Source organism: Podarcis cretensis (genome assembly GCF_951804945.1).
Source record: "Podarcis cretensis genome assembly, chromosome: 7".
In the NCBI taxonomy this organism is placed as follows: domain Eukaryota; kingdom Metazoa; phylum Chordata; class Lepidosauria; order Squamata; family Lacertidae; genus Podarcis; species Podarcis cretensis.
Window position 1 is genome coordinate 19,884,349 of NC_137176.1, and position 19,386 is coordinate 19,903,734.

General features: G+C 41.4%; 1 protein-coding gene across 5 annotated transcripts in view; it reads right to left on the minus strand.

Moving 5' to 3' along the window:
* The window catches only part of CDH10 (cadherin 10), a 146,720-nt gene that overhangs the window by 94,175 nt on the left and 33,159 nt on the right, over positions 1 to 19,386 (minus strand). The gene's annotated exons all lie outside the window — the stretch shown is intronic.

The window sequence follows — 19,386 nt, forward strand, 5'->3', positions numbered from 1 at the left end:
AGTAACCCAGTGTTTTATTAATCTTGTTACCAAGAGGCACTTAAAGGCTAATGCAAAGGCCGTTTTCGAAACCACAGAAATGGTGGAATACTAGTTCCCCAGGGTGCTTTAAATGGCAAAAGAGGACATCATATGCATCGGAAGAAATACAACATGACAAGAAGCAAATTTTCTAAGAGAGAGGGTTTCTGGGATGCAAAGTTCCAGCAAAAACCAGCACAGAATACAAAGTCAATGTAAATGGAAGGTCTGATGAAATGGAAGGTGGCCTTTGCTTTTTGCCATATTGAATATACAGGGTCAAGTGTTGCATCCCAAAGACATGTCTTTACTTGTTCCTAAAATATTTATTAGGAAATTATCAAATTGGAACTCCAATCTGTGCTCTCTTGTCCGTTAACTTCTTTGGCAACACTAGCTCACAATGGTATTAGAATCCCTAAAATGCAGCTATCTTTGCTAAAGTCAGACTTAGTGGTCAATCAAACCTTTGGCAGCTGCCTATTGTTGAACTTCTTGTTGTACTATAGATAAGTTCTACATGATTTTGATATGACATTAATGGATGAACCTAAATTGAACAGATTCACTCCATGCTCACCCAGGTAAAGTAAAGGTAAAGGTACCCCTGCCCGTACGGGCCAGTCTTGACAGACTCTGGGGTTGTGCGCCCATCTCACTCAAGAGGCCGGGGGCCAGTGCTGTCCGGAGACACTTCCGGGTCACGTGGCCAGCGTGACATCGCTGCTCTGGCGAGCCAGAGCCGCACACAGAAACGCCGTTTACCTTCCCGCTGGTAAGCAGTCCCTATTTATCTACTTGCACCCGGAGGTGCTTTCGAACTGCTAGGTTGGCAGGCGCTGGGACAGAGCAGCGGGAGCGCACCCCGCCGCAGGGATTCGAACCGCCGACCTTGCTCACCCAGGAGCCCTCCCTAAAAGCTGAAGCTCAACACTTCTCTCCACATCCCTCTGCACCCTTCTGTAACTTTGTTTATCTTTGAACTTGCATAGCCCAGCTGGGTAGAGTGTGGTGCTGATAATGCCAAGGTTGCAGGTTCATATATATGAATTTTCTGTTTTACATTTTAGAATATTCATTTAACCAACTTTAAAATATCAATGACTTCCCTTCTCCTACTGGTGGTTTCCCTACTGGTGGTTAACCCTTCCAAGACTCCTGCAGATGGGCAGGAGTCAGATATAGTCGTGTGGTTTCCAATGCCTAAGCCAATACCACTCACATTCTGTAACCAGTAAAGCTGTGGCCTTTTTTCACCCATTAACCTAAAACACTGCTTCATGTGTCTTTATTCCACTTCCTGGCTGGGTTTGGGACCTTGCCACGCAAAGGAGGAGTCACGGAAGCTTCTGCATCTCATCCCACTCTCAGTGACATACCTGGGAGTACACAGGGCCACAATTTAATATAGAGTTATCTGAGCTGGATTAAATTTAGGGCATCAAGCAGATACTCTCCAAAGTAATCCACTTTAACACCCCCTTCTGAATCAGATGAGGGAGCTATGCCCATTATTACAGTACTTCAAAAAACGAAAAGAAAAAAAGGTTTCTCCAATAATGAGGCTTGCCTTGACCGATTAACAATGTATACGCTTTGCAAATCATTTTGTTCCCTAGAAATGAATTAGCAATCAGTAGACTCTGTAATTCTAAGTGCAAAGCCCTGGCCTATATCACTTTATATCTACACAGAGTATTAGTTAGAAATTACTGCTGTGTTTTTTTTAAAAAATATGGTTTTGTGTTTTCCTGACAAACTCACACTTGAATTTTCAATAGAATGTTTTGCAATGAGTTTAGTACTATAAACAAACCATGACAACCACTTTGCCTGCTTTGATCACCATATATTTAGAGCAGTGTTTGTGAACCAAGGGGGAAGCTAAGCCCAGAGAGAGGGCATATGAAAATCTTGCAGGGGGTGAGTGTTCCTCCCATAAAGGATATTATAAGTTCAGTGGTACCTTGGTTCTCAAACTTAATCTGTTCTGGAAGTCCGTTCCAAAACCAAAGCATTCCAAAACCAAGGTGTGCTTTCCCATAGAAAGTAATGCAAAATGGATTAATCCATTCCAGACTTTTAAAAACTACCCCTAAAACAGCAATTTAACATGAATTTTTACTATCTAATGGGACCATTGATCCATAAAATGAAAGCAATAGACTGCAGTCACACAATCAATCAACCAACCAATCAATCAATCAGTAGCTGAACTGGGTTCTACAGTGTAAAAAAAGAGCTGCAAAAACGAAAAGGCAAAATAAATAGCAAAAACATACTCAAAACAGAAGTTTTGCGCTCAAAAGCAGAGCACGTTTGGCTTCTGAAAACAGTTCGCAAACCGGAACACTTACTTCCAGGTCTGTAGTGTTTGGGTTCCAAGCTGTTTGAGTACCAAGGCGTTTGAGAACCAAGGTACCACTGCATAAAATTAAAGTCACAATTTTTCAATCCATTTGAAAATTCAAACGAAGCAATCTGGGGAGCCAGGTTTGAAGAGTGGGGGTAATGTTAGCAAAAGGATGCATAGGTTTAAAAGATTGAGAAACAGTGTTTTAGACAAATCAGAGGACATGCAATAGTAAGCTGGAAACCCACCTGAAAGAAATAAGAAAGGTGCACATCAACCTGAGACAACTTCACCCTTCCGAGAGTTCCAGGAACTCTTCTTCCTGGAGCCAGTTTTGGACTATGACCTGTGAAACCAGAGTACAAAAATGCACTCAGCCACCAAGCTCACTGGGTGACCTCAGCCTCATTTATTGTGGGTATAAATGGGGAGGAGTACCATGTATGCTAGGGACGCGGGTGGCGCTGTGGGTTAAACCACAGAGCTTTGAGGGTTTGCCCATCAGAAGCTTGGCGATTCGAATCCCCACGACGGGGTGAGCTCCCATTGCTCAGTCCCTGCTTCTGCCAACTGAGCAATTCAAAAGCACAAAGTACAAGTAGATCAATAGGAACTGCTCCAGCGGGAAGGTAAACAGTATTTCCGTGTGCTGCTCTGGTTTGCCAGAAGTGGCTTAGTCATGCTGGCCACGTGACCCGGAAGCTGTACGCCAGCTCCCTCGGCTGGTAAAGCGAGATGAGCACCCAAACCCCAGAGTCATCTGTGATTGGACCTAATGGTCAGGGGTCCCTTTACCTTTACCTTTGCCATGTATGCCACCTCAAGGTCCTTGGCAGAAAAGTGGGATATTGTGATCTAAAAAGTAGGGGTAGCAGCTTCCAGTCTCGTGTAAAGGTAAAGGTAAAGGGACCCCTGACCATTAGGTCCAGTCATGACCGACTCTGGGGTTGCGCCTCATCTCACTCTATAGGCCGAGGGGGGGGCGGCGTTTGTCCGCAGACAGCTTCTGGGTCATGTGGCCAGCATGACTAAGCCACTTCTAGAGAACCAGAGAGCGCACGGAAATGCCATTTACTTTCCCACCAGAATGGTCCCTATTTATCTACTTGCACTTTGACGTGCTTTCGAACTAGCATTAAATTCTGGTCGGTGTAGCTTCAGCTGCGGTTATTAAAATAAACCAGAGTAGTTCTCAGAGTATTCAGTCACTCTCTTTCACACACACACATACACACACACACACACAAATACACACAGGCATTTACAAATTACTGCCATTTTTTTAATCTGCATGTGATTTAAAGAATGAACTGCAAATTAGGAAGCTTCAGGTCTTGCATCTGCATAGGTGGCTTTGAACAAGGCACCCTCATTCAACTGAATGGTTGTAAGCATTGCTGGGGCAATTAAGAGTAAAGTGTTTCAAATATTCTAAAAAAGCAATGGAGAACCTTTGAACTACAACTCTGTTAAGCCCTGACCATTGGCCATATTGGCTGGGGCTAATTGGATTTGGAGTCAACAGCCTCTGGATTGCCACAGCTTTCCCACCCCTATTTTAATGCATGGGATAAATGCTAAGCATGGTTGTGCTGCTGTGATACATACTGGACTGAATTCATGTTAACCGTACCCTTTTACTTCTTACCCAACTCATCTGTTGATGAAATACGAAAGTTGAGCTTCATGTGTCATCTGAAAGTGACAGGGATATTCACACCAGAACTACTGAAAACAATGTGCATTTTTGCATAGGCCAGAACTTGCAGCAATGAGTCATTCAGCTTAACGTCGAATTGTAAACGATTTGTCGCCTTGTATAATGTGCATTTTTTAGGGAATCAACTGAGCTGTCTTCTCTCAGAGAAGATGCCTGTAGACCATATCTAATGAGTATAACAGCTTGAATGACACAGATTGGAATCCAAAATACTATGCCAGTTACAAGTTGTTACATTTCCCCTGAAGTCAAAATTACTTGATATATGGTGTGTGTGTGTGAGGGGGGGTTATGTGCCCATAAAAATGTGTGTGCGCGCACACACACAGCTCTAATGCAGGCTATAAAAAAGGTAAAGGATCCCTGGGCGGTTAAGTCCAGTCAAAGGCGAGTATGTGGTTGAGACACTTATCTCGCCTCAGGCCAAGGGAGACGGTGTTTGTCCACAAACAGCTTTCTGGGTCATGTGGCCAGCATGACTAAACTGCTTCTGGCACAATAGAACACTGACAGAAACCAGAGCACACAGAAATGCCATTTATCTTCCTGCCACAGCGATACCTATTTATTGCACTGGTGTGCTTTTGAACTGATAGGCTGGCAGGAGTTGAGACAGAGCAATGGGAGCTCACCCCATCGCACAGATTTGAACCACTGATCTTCTTATCAGCAAGCCCAAGAGGCTCAGTGCTTTAGACCACAGCGCCACCCACTCCTTACCATGCCTGACTAATATATTGCAGTCCTAACAGCCCATGTGGGACAGAGCCAAAGAGATGCCCTGCAGTTGTGGGAGCAGCAGATTGTATCCACTCTTCCCTGGCACTCTCCAAAACTTGGCACCCTGGTGCCCCACGCCACTAGCCTCTATGGGTAAGACACCCCTGGGTAGTGATAAAGCAGGCTATCAAATCCAAACTACTCTTCTACTTCTTCTTCTTCTTCTTCTTCTTCTTCTTCTTCTTCTTCTTCTTCTTCATGCTGACTGGGGCTGATGGGAACTGGAGTCCAACAACATTTGGAAGACCACAGGTTCCTCACCCATATATCAGTGATTAAATTTATTACATTGTCCTGCAACTAATTTTGTTCTCTCTAAAGGTTATCACCCATGGTCATGCATCCTTCATTATAGAACATTATCCATAAAATACCTGTAGCTCACAGCCATGGTGTGAATCTTATTGCAGGTGTGGTACTAATGCTGTTGATAGATAAGCTTTGGACCGAAATAACTCATTGTGGTCTTCCTAGTAATCTTGCGAGAAAAAATGGGTTTGCCAACCATGCCCTTCCTTTTTCTGTAGGGATATTATTGAGAAATTTACATGGGGAAAAACAAAGGCTCTTTGGTTTCAGATAACCATTATGGCACAACATCACTAAATTATAAAGCGTGATGAAACATTTATGTTGCCCAAAACAGATGTAAATTGTTAAGTATAATCGTTTAATTCACACAGAAATGAAAAATGTATACAAATTAATGAAGGTTTAAAATGGAAAATGGGTAAATGTGGATTTCTGAAGGGTTGCTAACAATGGAGTTTTCCCAACGTTATTTTCTAAAGGACTCTGAGCTCCTTAATGGGTTAATGATTAACTAACTGTTCTCTGGTAGCTAACGTGAGGGTTGTAACCTGGGATCATATGAGAGGTATTGAGTTGCAATCTTCATTTTAAAAGGAGTTGCCTTGAGTCTTTGCCTTCCAAACTCAATAGAGTGAACATGCAGATACAGTTGTCTCTCTGGATGCTACAGGGAGAACAATGCAAGGAAATGATTGCTCTCCTGAAGGGAGAGCAAACAACCTGGAGGCTGGAAAGTAGGCTGGAGAGAAAGAGAGGGGCCTTTGCTTATAAGTTTTTTTGGATTATTTCATATTTGTAAGATGCCGAGCCTGTGCTGGACAGCACATGACATTGTATAGGTATTTTTGATGTTTTAATTCTGTTTTAAAGAAAGTTCTATCAGAAAGTTTAAATAATATTTCCATGGGCCTGGACAATGTTTCATTTCCAAAGGAGTCAGTTCTTATGCTTCCAGTTGCTTCAAACTGCAATATTCAATAACTGCAGCATAAATGAAACAATATAGGGATTTTTAGTCAAACTATGATACCAGAGAGCATACATAGTTAGACTTATATGCCCCTATACATCAAGGACAATTTCTTCATGGAAACAAGACTCCCATGTGTAGATCATTTGTCTGGGAAAATGACATCCAGCAATCTGAGAACCACAAGCACATTCTACCAGAGAGATTGTCTCTGCTGTCATTTCTGACAATGTCCATCACTCATTGTGAAGTGAGGGGGAGCTGATTCTAGGTACCCTCTCTCCTGGTCCTGCCAAGCGATAATCAGCTCTGTTCAAGATGACAGCAACATTGAAGATCCTCATGTGCGTCATCAACAAACACACAATCTCCTGCTGCTCATGGCGATCTTTGGGGGAAGTTTTCATGTGTCGCAAAGATTCTGCTTCAGGAAAACATTTCCCTGACAGGTGATGAACAAACAGATGCACATTTTAATATTTATATAGCCGAAAACACTTGGCTTCATTGCTCAAAGTTCAGTATGTGGCAATAAGGACTGCCCACTACATCTATAGCTTTTTTAAAAAACAGCAACAACGGATTAATCAAATGGAGCACTTTTTGGACTACCTGTGTGAGAGGGATACACTTTACGCAGGTCTGTTTCTTCGCTCCTAGCTTCATAGGCATATATATTCCACTTTCCGCACTTTCCTATTTGATGTCGGAGTGTTGTTAAATTTCTCTGGGGAAATAATTCTTGGATGTTAGCAGTTGTTATTGAATTTCCTTCTTGTTAAATTAGGTCAGTGGAATGAAAGCTTGGATGGAATTTGTCGAAGTTACAAAACTAGCTAATGCACATGGAGATGGCAGGCAAGGCTGCTTAATGGATTCCTATAGTAGTTTCACGTCTCTCTTCCACCCCTGGCCTGCCATATCTACCCCTTTTGAGACTCCTGCTTGAATTCTGTTTGTTGCCTTAAGTGCAGGAACTTTCATGATCGCCTAGCTGAAAGCAATGGTGTATTTCTGTGCATTTTAAAAGCCCTGGTAATCGAGAGCAGCCGTGTTCGTATATTGAACACAAGGGAATCTTTCCCTTAGAAAACTCTTAAAACAAAAAAGAGTTGCCGTAAAGTCATCAAGACTCACTCTGTGCTGTGTTACATTGTGAGTACAGTTTAGGTAAGCAACCTTTAATGCACTAAGCATTATTTTTTACAGTACAAAAATAACTTCTGGATATTTTCATTGTGTACTGCTTAAAGTGTATGCATAGTATAGAAATAATTTGACAAGTTAATAATTTTAATCCACAGCAAGACTGGGTAGTGTGCAGCCCTGTAAGGCCTAGCCTAAAATATTCATTTTTCAGAGTTTCCTGTTCCTGTTCTCTCTCGAACCCATATACACCATATACCCGGGGATATTTAACCCCAACCACACTGACCCAAGGTATTTTATTTGTCTTATTCAAATGCTTTTGGCTTCCTTCAAAATTCCTCAAATTTTCATCTGAGGGGCAATCTTCAAAATTATTATTATTATTTCAGTGACCTAAGAACATATGAAAAACCCACACCAAGAAATTCTGCTAACTGCATCAAATGAAAATAAATTCCTCAGATTCTCCATCTGAGGATAAACTCCCACATTTATTTCAAAACTGGTGTGTGTGCATGCAAAATGTTTCCAGTGACCACATGCGCATTCCTACTTTCTCTCTTTGTTGTGCACCTACACAGTACTCCATATATTTCCATCGGCCCACCAGCTGAGATCCAAGTCATAAAGGGATATGTACTGCAATGGGATGTTACGGTACATGGCTGCCTCATCTTTCCCCCATTCCCATATGTCAAGTCTGGAACAAAGCAGCTGCACAGTTAACCACATATGAACCAGCATGCTGCTCACACAGCCATAAATTTTCCATCTGTGACCTATAATATGCTTATTTTTAAAAAAGACAAATACAGCATACAAGCATTTATGACATTATTTGCATCCTTATGCACCTCAGAACATAAACCAGTCTACATCTATAGCTACTAAAATTTGCACTGTTACTTTCCAGTACAGGCAAAACCCTCAAAAGGGCTTGATTTCAGCTTCGCAATGCACGCATCCTTTAATCAATGTTTGCTAACAACAACAACAACAACAACATGAAAGCTACAGTTAAGATGCACAGTTTCTCATCTTCTGTGTAGGAACGAAAGACAGCGGTACCTCGGTTCTCGAATGTAATCCATTCTGGAAGACTGTTTGACTTCTGAAATGTTCAAAAACTGAAGAGCAAAGGGCTGTTTGCAAATTCAATTGAGAAAACTTAAAAAACATGCAGCCGGAAGCCATTCAACTTCTGAGGCGCATTCAAAAATGGAAGCATTTACTTCCGGGTTTTCGGCGTTTGGGTTCCAAAATGTTCATCAGCGGAGACGTTCAAGAACCGAGGTGCCACTGTAGTTATGATTATAAACCAACCACCAACAGAAGGAGGTGGGGGGGAAGCAAGGTCCACTGGCTTCTCACAACAATCTTCATCCCATCTGTAACTCTTGCATACATTTTTCCTGCATTCTGAGAGTCTCCATTTATTTTTCTCCTTAACTTTATAGATGCAAAGAAAACCCTGAAGTCCCGGGGCCTGTAAAAATGACACAGGCTTGCCAAAACCTTTGAAGTTACCGGTATCTATGAAAGTATATTGCAACAAACAAACCTCTGGTATACCAACTGCAGCAATTATTTGTTGGGCCAAACGCATACATAAACTGAATCTTCAATTTTGTATACAGACCTCCACCATCCAGTTTGGCTTCTGATATCTACTAAGGCAATGCAGGTTAATTGTTAAATATATTAAAATGTTGTCTGATGTAAATCAAATATGATAGATAATTAGTTGCACAATTCTTATGTACATCGGAGAATATAATATATCATGCTAAATCTGTAATACAAATGACTATGGTGAAAGGTGTGGGAAAAAGTTGAACCAGTATAACAGGATATTATTATTATTACCATTATTCTTTATTATTATTATTTATACCCCACACATCTGGCTGGGTTTCCCCAGCCACTCTGGGCAGCTCCCAACAGATTTAAAACAGAATAAAACGTCAAATAATAAAAACTTCCCTAAACAGGGCTGCTTTCAGTTGTCTTCTAAAAGTCAGATAGTTGTTTCTTTCCTTGACATCTGATGGGAGGGCATTCCACAGGGCTGGTGCCACCACCGAGGAAGCCCTCTTCTTGGATACAGGTCGTTTATGTTTATTATAGGAAGTAACTAGGATGATTATAAATTTGACCCTTTAAACACAAAAAGTGTCTGAAATAGTTGCACCTGATATTTATTCTGTTTATGGAGCATTTTTATTTTTTAAATGGTGGATGTCCTAGGATAGGGAGGGCACAATATGCTAGCATGCTTTCAACAATCTAGATTAAAACTGAATGAACCAGGTTAACATTTCCTGTGTCCTCCAGGTAATTTCCCGCCCTGAAGTGTGATTTCCATTGAATGACACTGACTGCCTATAGAAAGACACTTTCTCCCTCCAGGGGAGATAAAATGTGGAGTCTCTGGGCATTTGCTTTTCAGCACTCTCACCCTGTCAGTCAGCTACTGAGTTTATCAGAGAAATGGAAGCAGTATAAAAACTTGGCAAGCATCTAAAAACCAGCCCTTAGCTCATCAAGAGTTTCCAGCGTCTGCTCAGGCTGAAGCCTTGCAGCTTCAGAGAGCAGAACCGGTTCACCAAGGCATGAAGAACTGGGGCACGGAGAAACAGTGCATGCTTAGGAGACTGTGTAATTTAATAATGTGCTCACTGATGTCTGTATGCAAGCATCTCAAAGTTGTGCTGCAGCCCAAGCATAAACCACGGAGAATACCATTACCGCTAATTAGATGGTGGCAGTACGAGTAAGCTCTCTTGTATAGACAGACAGGTGCCAACAGAACAAGTCACACGATGAAAATAATCATCTTCCAGATGAAAAGTGCAGGGGAGGAAACACCTTTATAAAGATGAATAATTATTCTTCCAGTGAAATGCAACTTCCTCTTTATTTTTACTTTCAAAACCCTTTCCTTTATTATTCCCAGGGATGCTTGAGGAAATTTGAGCTATATGAAAGTACCTGATCTGCACTTCTTGGAATAATGTGGAGATCAGAATTTAGCTATGGGTCTGATTTTGCACTCCTCTGATCATTGCAGCATGGATGTGAATGAATCAAAAATGGCATTTGTGCTTAATGGTACATATTTTGATACAAAAAGTCAGTAAGACTAGTGAATTTTTTTCAAGAGTATTTTGCATATCCCTGCAGTGTCACCAGAGAAGTGTTGCCAGGACAGCATGCTCCCCTGTAACTTTAAGTATGATCTCAGCAACTGAGTTCAAAAGGTTTCCATTTTGCATGGAAACCTCTCAGCATCCATCTTCCAATGACAAGAAAGTAGTTTACACTGGCTATACTCTATTAGCATAGACCATGAGAGTGGTTCTCCAGGGAGACTGGAACCTCTGGAATCTGCATTCGTCTTACTATCTACCATGTTCCAACCATGTGACCCATTTATTGATTGGCTATTGAGGGTCCCGAAGCATCACAGAGACACAACCAAGCATCACATTGGCATGACAACACAGTACAGTGGTACCTCAGGTTAAGAACTTAATTCGTTCTGGAGGTCTGTTCTTAACCTGAAACTGTTCTTAACTTTAGCTAATGAGGCCTCTCGTTGCCGCCGCACAATTTCTGTTCTCATCCTGAAGCAAAGTTATTAACCTGAGGTACTATTTCTGGGTTAGTGGAGTCTGTAACCTGAAGTGTCTGTGACCTAAAGTGTCTGTAACCCAAGGTACCACTGTAAATGCACTTGCACCCACTCAAGTTAGGGACCTGAAACCAAAAGGATGCACACACATCCTCCCTTACTTGCATCCCACTCACACCCTTTTTCATAGCAAGAAAGGGGACGTCCCATTAACTCAGAGGTACCCACTGTAGTTCTCTCCAGATGTTGACTACAGCTCCCATTATCGCTGGCCATTGGCCATACTGGCTGAGGCTGGCAGAAACTGCAGTCTCAAACAATTGAAGGACACCATGTTGACAACCTCTATATTACTCTTCCCCTCCTTTGTTCCTCTGCAACTTTGAGCATTCTTTCTCTTACACACGTACCTAAGCCCTTAATGGGATTCCCAAGCTAGAACTGGCATGCAATCTGGGTCCTTCTACTCCCCTCTTCCGTATTTATTATTTGCATTTATTATTTGCAAGGGCTTCGAGAGACTACATAGCTTGTCAGTACTTTTATTCCCCTTCATAACCTTTAAGCAAGGATTTTTTGAAGTGTAGAGGAGGCTCAAGGAGTCTAAATGAGTTCAGCCTCCCTTTATTCCCCCATCATAAACTTTTGACAAGATGCATTAGAGTTAGATTGTGTATGCAACTGGGGATTCATTAGGAACTAGGGAAGGGGAAGAAATTTGATTCCATTCAGATAAGAAGGTGAATCTAACTAATCTGCAGTTTCTGAAACAATGTGCTAACCGAAACACACCCATCCTTGAAAATTCGTATCTCTCTGAATTTTGTGATGGAGTTCTCAAGCCAGGTATTGTGTACAGAAGTACATACACATTTGCTGGGGTAACATTTGCATAAAAGTGCCTATATTAGTGGAAGTAAGTTAAAACATTGCCTTGCAAATATGTGTACATCGGAGAAATTGCATAGAACCGTTGTGTATTAGGATAACTCGATACTGAAGTGCTGGTGAATTTTCATGAGGATTTTTAAAAGAAAAGAAATTTCAAACTGAGGTGGAAACATGGAGGATTGAATTTATAACTGGGAAAATGAGAAACTGAAAAATGGACAGATTTGTCCATCCCTAGAAACAAACTAAGCAAACCCAGGGCCCCGGAGAATTGTTTTCTTGCATTTATATGCCCATATTCAAATATTGCTGGGCTTATAGTCAGTCTGCCTCAATCTTCTCCAGATCCAAATCTCAATGGGATGTGTGGCTCCCTTGTATACTGCCACTCAATCATACTAAACTGGAAGGCAAAGAAAGTGTTATGCTCAGGGAGGTTAGAAAATTAGAGCTACTGTATGAGATGTGCAGAAAAATTGCAAGTCATACTGAGCATCAGACTTGGGAGGAACAATATGATACCTACCCACCCTCCAATGTGATTTCTAGAGTCACAATAATCAGTGTCCCAAAGCCAGTGAATGTCAGACTTGGGGAAGCCTGTCGAGAGGAGAATTGCTAAAACCTGCTACACAAGCATCAACAGGCTTTTAAATCCAAGGACTAACACAATCTAATTGAAGCTGGTTCAGGTCTTAGCCAAAGAGGAATGCAAAATGCATCCTTTGGGGTCACATATACTGTCTCCTTGTTATATTTATAGATATTAGCCATTACATTGGCATAGGCTTACAAATCCCACTACAATTTCACCTAAAGTCCAAAAGGTACTCTAACGTGAGCTTGGGATTTTCCTCTTCACGAAATCTTATTAACAAAGAAAAGCTAAGACTATACTGTACAAATAATACCATACTAGCAGAACTAGAATGATAACTGTAAGTAAAAACAATGTAACAAATATTTTGCTGGAGTATATGAAAAAATATAACGCAAAGCTGTGTGAGAAAACCACGACGATATAAATAGTATAATAAGACGATTGGAAGTTTTATACCCAAAATTTTTATTTGATTGTTATCCTTTTGTATACAGTTTTTGTTTTTCTTTCTTTATCCTGATTCCTTTTCTTTCTTTTTTCTTATTTGCTTCTGTTGTAAATAATCTTTTGTGTCTGTATTTTAAACTAAAAAAAGATATACTAAAAAAAAAAAAAACAAGGAAAAGCTTTAAACTAGTAGAATTTCCTCAGTGTGCGCACGCATCTGCGTGAGCATTTTCTATGGCAAAATCCAACTGTGGAAGGACTGCCTGAGCGACAACAACAGATGAATTTCAAGGGAAACAAAAGCATGTGGGAAAGGGGTAGGGAAATTGCTCAGCTTGGAAGTTTGTGTGTGTTGCACATCTTGCAAATATTTGACTGCATGTAATTTTCTAGAAGTAAAAGGCATCGATCCATAGGGACGATAATCTTATTTTTATATTGCAATGTAAAACTTTCAGGTTAGAACTATGGGGGGGGGGATGCTGCCAGAATCCATGCCACATCTGAACCATTTTGAACTTAGAAAAAATGATGCTGAAATCCAGAAAAGGAGACGAAAGTCACAGTGAGGGGAGGGGGAGGGATATGGAGCATCCCTTGGCAGCAATTTGCTAAACCAAGTATGTAATATCAGGTAGCTTACTAGTTATGTGCCTTACATCAGTTTGTCACTAGTCTCCAGAGTATGCTTAAAAGGGAGAGAGGGAGAAAGGGAGATTAGGAGTGCTTATATCTGCATGTACTCCATTAAGAAATTATCCTTTAAGAAGCTTTACAATGGAAGATTGCATTCTCCAGAGAAACACTGGGCACATGAGTCATTTTTTAACAAAAGGGAAAGCCACAATCTAGAAATCAAACCAACAAAAGTGTGTGTTGAAGGCTGCGTAGGTTCATTGCAAATAAAAGAATTCTTACAGAATGTTAATTTCAGTGATGTGGGATAATATGTATCTAGATCTGTGCATTGTTATTTTCATTATTTTGAAAAGAAACAACAACCTATTTGTGTCTGAGTTGCTCTGTTCTCTCTCCACTTTGAACTATGAAAATTCACTATACTGGATAATTTGAAAAAAGCTCTAACTTTCCCCCTTCAGGCCAAAGTGGGTGAATTTATAGGTTTTAAAAAAGGTAAAGGACCCTTGGACGGTTAAGTCCACTCAAAGGCAACTATGGGGTTGTGGCACTCATCTCACTTTCAGGCCAAGGTAACCGCTGTTTGTCCACAGACAGCTTTCCGGGTCATGTGGCCAGCATGACGAAACCACTTCTGGCACAACGGAACACCGTGACGGAAACAAGAGCGCACAGAAATGCCGTTTATCTTCCCGCCACAGCGGTATCTATTTATCTACTTGTACTGCTGTGCTTTTGAACTCCTAGGTTGGCAGGAGCTGGGACAGACAAACATGAGCTCACCCCGTCATAGGGATTCAAACAACTGACTTTCTGATTGGCAAGCCCAAGAGGCCCAGTGGTTTAGACCACAGTGCCACCCGCGTGAATTTATACGGCCAGTAGTCACTTCAGAATAGATTAAGCCTGCCAAATTGTAGGCAGAAGCACGCAGGGGTTTTCATGCAAGGCACCTTTAAAGTTTGATTCTTTCTTTCATAAAAAGGGGCCAGGGAGCCTATAACTTCATTATTATCCAAACTGGATGCAGTTTACAGACACAGTCGATCCTTCTGAGATGAAGCCCACCAAATTTCAAAGCGGTAGCTGCAATGCTTCTTTCACAAGGGCAGACTTTGTCATTTCAGGATGAGTGTAGTAGAAATCGGAGGAGGCTGGGACACTGAAGGCAGGGTGGGGGTGGGGTAGCATTGATCCCCAGGAAAAACTGGGGTGGGATGAAGGGAAGGAAGAGGAGTGAGATCTGTGTTTGTGCACATGTTGGTAGAGGAGCAGGTCTTCCCATCTTTCCCAGTCTTCTTATGATCTCTGTGAATATTCCTAGCATTTTTAACCTGCAGTTTGAATGCTTTGTGCATAGTGCTGCTTAGTTTGTAAATCTAAATCAGCAGTGGAGGGCCTGTGTTTTCCTTTGGCTGTTTGAACATGCTTATTAGCATTCTCTATCCTTTCGACTTTTCCTTTCTCTCTGACTCATGCTTCTTTCAGAATTAAAGGATCTGAAAATGTTATATGGGCTTATGCAAGATGATTGAATCTCACTGAGGATAAATTATTGTAATTAAAACAAAGAAATCTTAACAGTACTTTCAAGAGTTGCTATTTTTTTTTCTTCCCAAGTCCAGGAACGGGCCTTTGTGATGAGCCTGGAAGCAGGAGACCTTGTGACAACAGAATCCCATAGTGCCTTAAAAAACTAGCAAATTTATTGCCGCATATGCAAATCCACTTCTTTAGATGTGTGAAGCATTATCTTAACTTGCAAGAACACAGATCACTGGTTGGGAAGGACGTCAAACACAACAAGACCAGAAAAGTACAGATAGCACCAGGGTGGTTATCATTAACATTATCATGTTAATTTACAATGGACATTCTCAAAAAGCAGTAGTTGACGACACAGAAATCCTAGCATTGGTAATCCAGTTAATGGGGGAAGTGTGCAGTTGTTTCACACTTTCATCCCCAATTTTACATTGGTTAGGGAGATGGAGCTGTGTATTGACCTGTGTGTTTGATCAAACACGGAAGGGATTTTGACTTAAGTCAATCCCTACTTCTATAAAACATAAGAAGCTTAAATATATTTTGTGTGAATATCTGACTGACTGGACCAGAGGAGTAGTGATTAGGGAACTTGCTATTACACTACTTGGGACTGATGATGATGATGATTTATATTTATATACCACCAGTGCTTTTTTTCCTTAAAATTTTTTTTTAGGGGTACTCTCATTTTGACTCAAGAAAATCACCATTTTATAGTTCAAATCAGGAAAAATAAATAAGGTAATTATACAAAAGTACAAAGATCCACAAAATGCTTAGGTGTATGCATACCCCTGTGTACCCCCAGAAAAAAAGCATTGCATACTGCCCTTCATCACAAGATCTTAGGGTCGTTCACAATATAATATAAAAATAACAAGGTAAAAGCACAAATAGTTAGAACAAAAACAATGAAATATTAACCCTCCTTTCCAGAAAAATATTTAAAAGGCTGTAGAATGTTAATCAGTCAACATATAATATTCCTTAATATTGCTTCCCCAAAAAACATTTTGGCTTTTTGTAACTCCCCAACTCCTGTGTCTTTTTATCGGAACAATAGGAGCTTACAGTTTGCAGTATGGACTTAATTTTTTTTCCTTAAAGGAACTTTGGAGATCTTTGGTCATTGACTATTTCTTCTGACACTCTGCTTCTGTTTCTAGATCTGTGTACCAGGGAAAAAGCCAGGTGTAGCTTAAATGAAGATAGCTGTTCCTGAAGGTAGCATTTGCTCTTTATAGGTCTGATGTTTTCACATATGTAATGGTTAATTATACTGAGAAGGTATGACTTAGCTGTGGTTACTAATACAATTCTATTCATTTTACTCAGAAGTAAGTAAACCCCAGTGGAATAATTTTTAGCGAGTATGGGACCGGAGAACCAAATTGAATCTATTTCCCTTTCTGTTTCCTCTGTGTTGAATTTTAGATTTCAAGTTGCTCAGGGCAGGGGCCTGTGACAGGTACATTAAGGGTGGAAGATAACTTCTGTGCTGTTTTTCCCCATTGTATACAACTTCACCGTAATGACACAATGATTATATTAGTTGTCACTGAATCAATGTTTTCATTAATCATCTTCATCAATAAGATATTATCATTGCCTTAATGTTGAATAACTCACTGGCTTCACCCCCACTTAGCCAACAAGCCACTCATTCCGCCCCCTGGTCCGAAAACGACCAACCACCATTAACAATTAGTCAAAATAGGGTTGAGTCAAATGTATTTATCAGCATAGTATCTACTACCCCAATGAAAGGTTACATTTATTACAATGCTGCTGCAGTCCCAACTATTGCAATATAAGGTCTATTTCTCACATTCATTCATTATGCCAAAAGTAATTTTAGGGTTATTTGGGGAAGTTTTTAATGTTTGATTATTTGTTTGTTTTTAATATTCTTTTGGGAGCCACCCAGAGTCATTCGGGTGGCCAGATGGGTGGGGTATAAGTAATAAACAAGTAATAATAATAATAATAATGGCATTTTCCAACAGTGAGGTGAGCAAGCAGCCTCCTTCTTGAGCTACCTTCAGAATATGTTATAGCATGACCACCTGATGTTGAGCTATATGCACAGGTGAGGAGTCAGTATTTCAGGCCTGTTGAACCCAAACAGTGTCAGTTTCTGGGTGTAGATAGCTAGGACCTTACCCCAACTCTAAGTGCTAATGCAGATTATACTAACTGTGCCTAGTGATTTGCATTTTCCGTATCATAACTTTGTAAAAGTTTGTTTGAAAGAAGTAATCAAGGAAAGAGTTGCATTTCAAACAGAAAAAAAGGATCATTAGGATGAAATAAATCATTGTAAGATATTTTAGCATGGATGTAGCACTTTATACTATCAAAGGATGTTGCAGAATATTCACTAATTAACTCATTCTCACAACGCCCTCTGTGCTGTTAATTACTATCAACCTCATGTACTAGTATGAAAAAAGTATATTCAATGTACAATTGTAGCAAAAGGGACAAAATGAAGGCATTGTGTCTCATTGTAATTTGTCCTCCAAGAATTCAAAATCAGGTCTCTACATGGCTATACAAATAAAAAGGTAAAGGAACCCTGGATATTTAAGTCCAGTCAAAGGCGACTATGGTGTGCAGCACTCATCTCTACTTTCAGGTCGAGGGAGCTGGCGTGGGTCCAGTGGCAGAGCTTCATGCTCTGGCACTGGGGGGTGAAGAGAAGGTGGGGCTGGGGCTGGGGCTGGCGTGCATCCCGGGGATGTGGCGCCCCACCCGTAGGGACGTGGTGTGAGCCCTGGGGGCATGGTGTGGCGCCCGTAGGGGTGTGGTGCCCAGCACAGGCGGGGAGGCAGCCACGATGGCACCCCTCCGGGATTGTGCTGCCGGGGGCAGTGTACTGCCGACACACACCTCTTCCTCCACCAGTGCGTGGGTCCACAGACAGCTTTCCGGGTCATGTGGCCAGCAAGACTAAACAGCTTCTGGCACAACTGAATACCGCGATGGAAGCCAGGGCATACAGAAACACAATTTACCTTCCCACCACAGTGGTACCTATTTATCTACTCGCATTAGCATGCTTTCAAACTGCTAGGTTGTCAGGAGGTGGGACAGAGCAATGGGAGCTCACTGTATCAGATGGTTTTGAACAGCCGATCTTCCGATTGGCAAGCCCAAGAAGCTCAGTGGTTTAGACCACAGTGCTACCCGTGTCACCAATTAGTGATCTCTAACAATTTATCCCTAGAGCAGTCCTTTCTTTTACTCAAGGCTCCCCTTTGATACCTGAAGGAGCGTCTCCACCCCTATCATTCATCCTGGACATTGAGGTCCATCTACGAGGGCCTTCTGGCAGTTCCCTCACTGAGAGAAGTGAGGTTACAGGGAACCAGGCAGAGGGTCTTCTCGGTAGAGGCGCCCGCCCTGTGGAACGCCCTCACATCAGATGTCAAGGAAATAAACAACTATCTGACTTTTGGAAGACATATGAAGGCAGCCCTGTTTTTAATGTTTCATGTTTCTTCTTTTTTTTCTTTTTCTTCATCTGTTGGGAGCCAGCCAGAGTTTCTGGGGAAACCCAGCCAGATGGGCAGGATATAAATATATGTTCTCCAGTGTTCTCACCTCTCACAACATCACGTGCAGATCCTTGAGAATAGAGAACATAAAAATGGCAAATTGGCGAATGCTCTTTCGCTTTTTCATTGTTAGAGGGTTTTTGTTGCAATACTACAACCAGCAGGTTGGTGTGGAGGGGGAGAGTTGTTGTCAGAGATGGATTTAGGGCAATGTGACCAGGTCTGCCAAACTGGGCAGGGGCATAACATGGTGTCACATCCATGACATGATGAAATGAACAGAACGGAAGGCGAGAGGTGGCATGCCAAATTTTGGCCTTGCACAGGGCACAACAGAAATTGGAAAGACCAAAGTCTGCCCTGTTGTTGTTTTCGAATGGAGACAGTCCAGCTCTATGTCAACACTTAACTTCTATCCATCTCTCTCTATATAAGTGGCCTTACGAGAGCTCTGTGAACCACTAACAGTCAAGCAGCATGAATGCTACAAAGCTATCAACAAGCCTAAGGTAGCTGCATTATTCACTTGCACTGGCCATTTAAAGATAACCTGGTAGTTCTTTAATGCAGCATGTCAACTTGAAACCTGCTTGTGTAGTCAACATCAGCTCCACCCAAACCCACCCTATGACACCAGCATTTGGGAATTACGGTTCTAGGGGAGTGGGGGGAATAAAGATCACTTGACCGAGATTCAGCATCAGCTGCTCAAAATGCCTACCTACTTTCCCCCATGCCCTGGAGGGTTAAGTATAATTTGA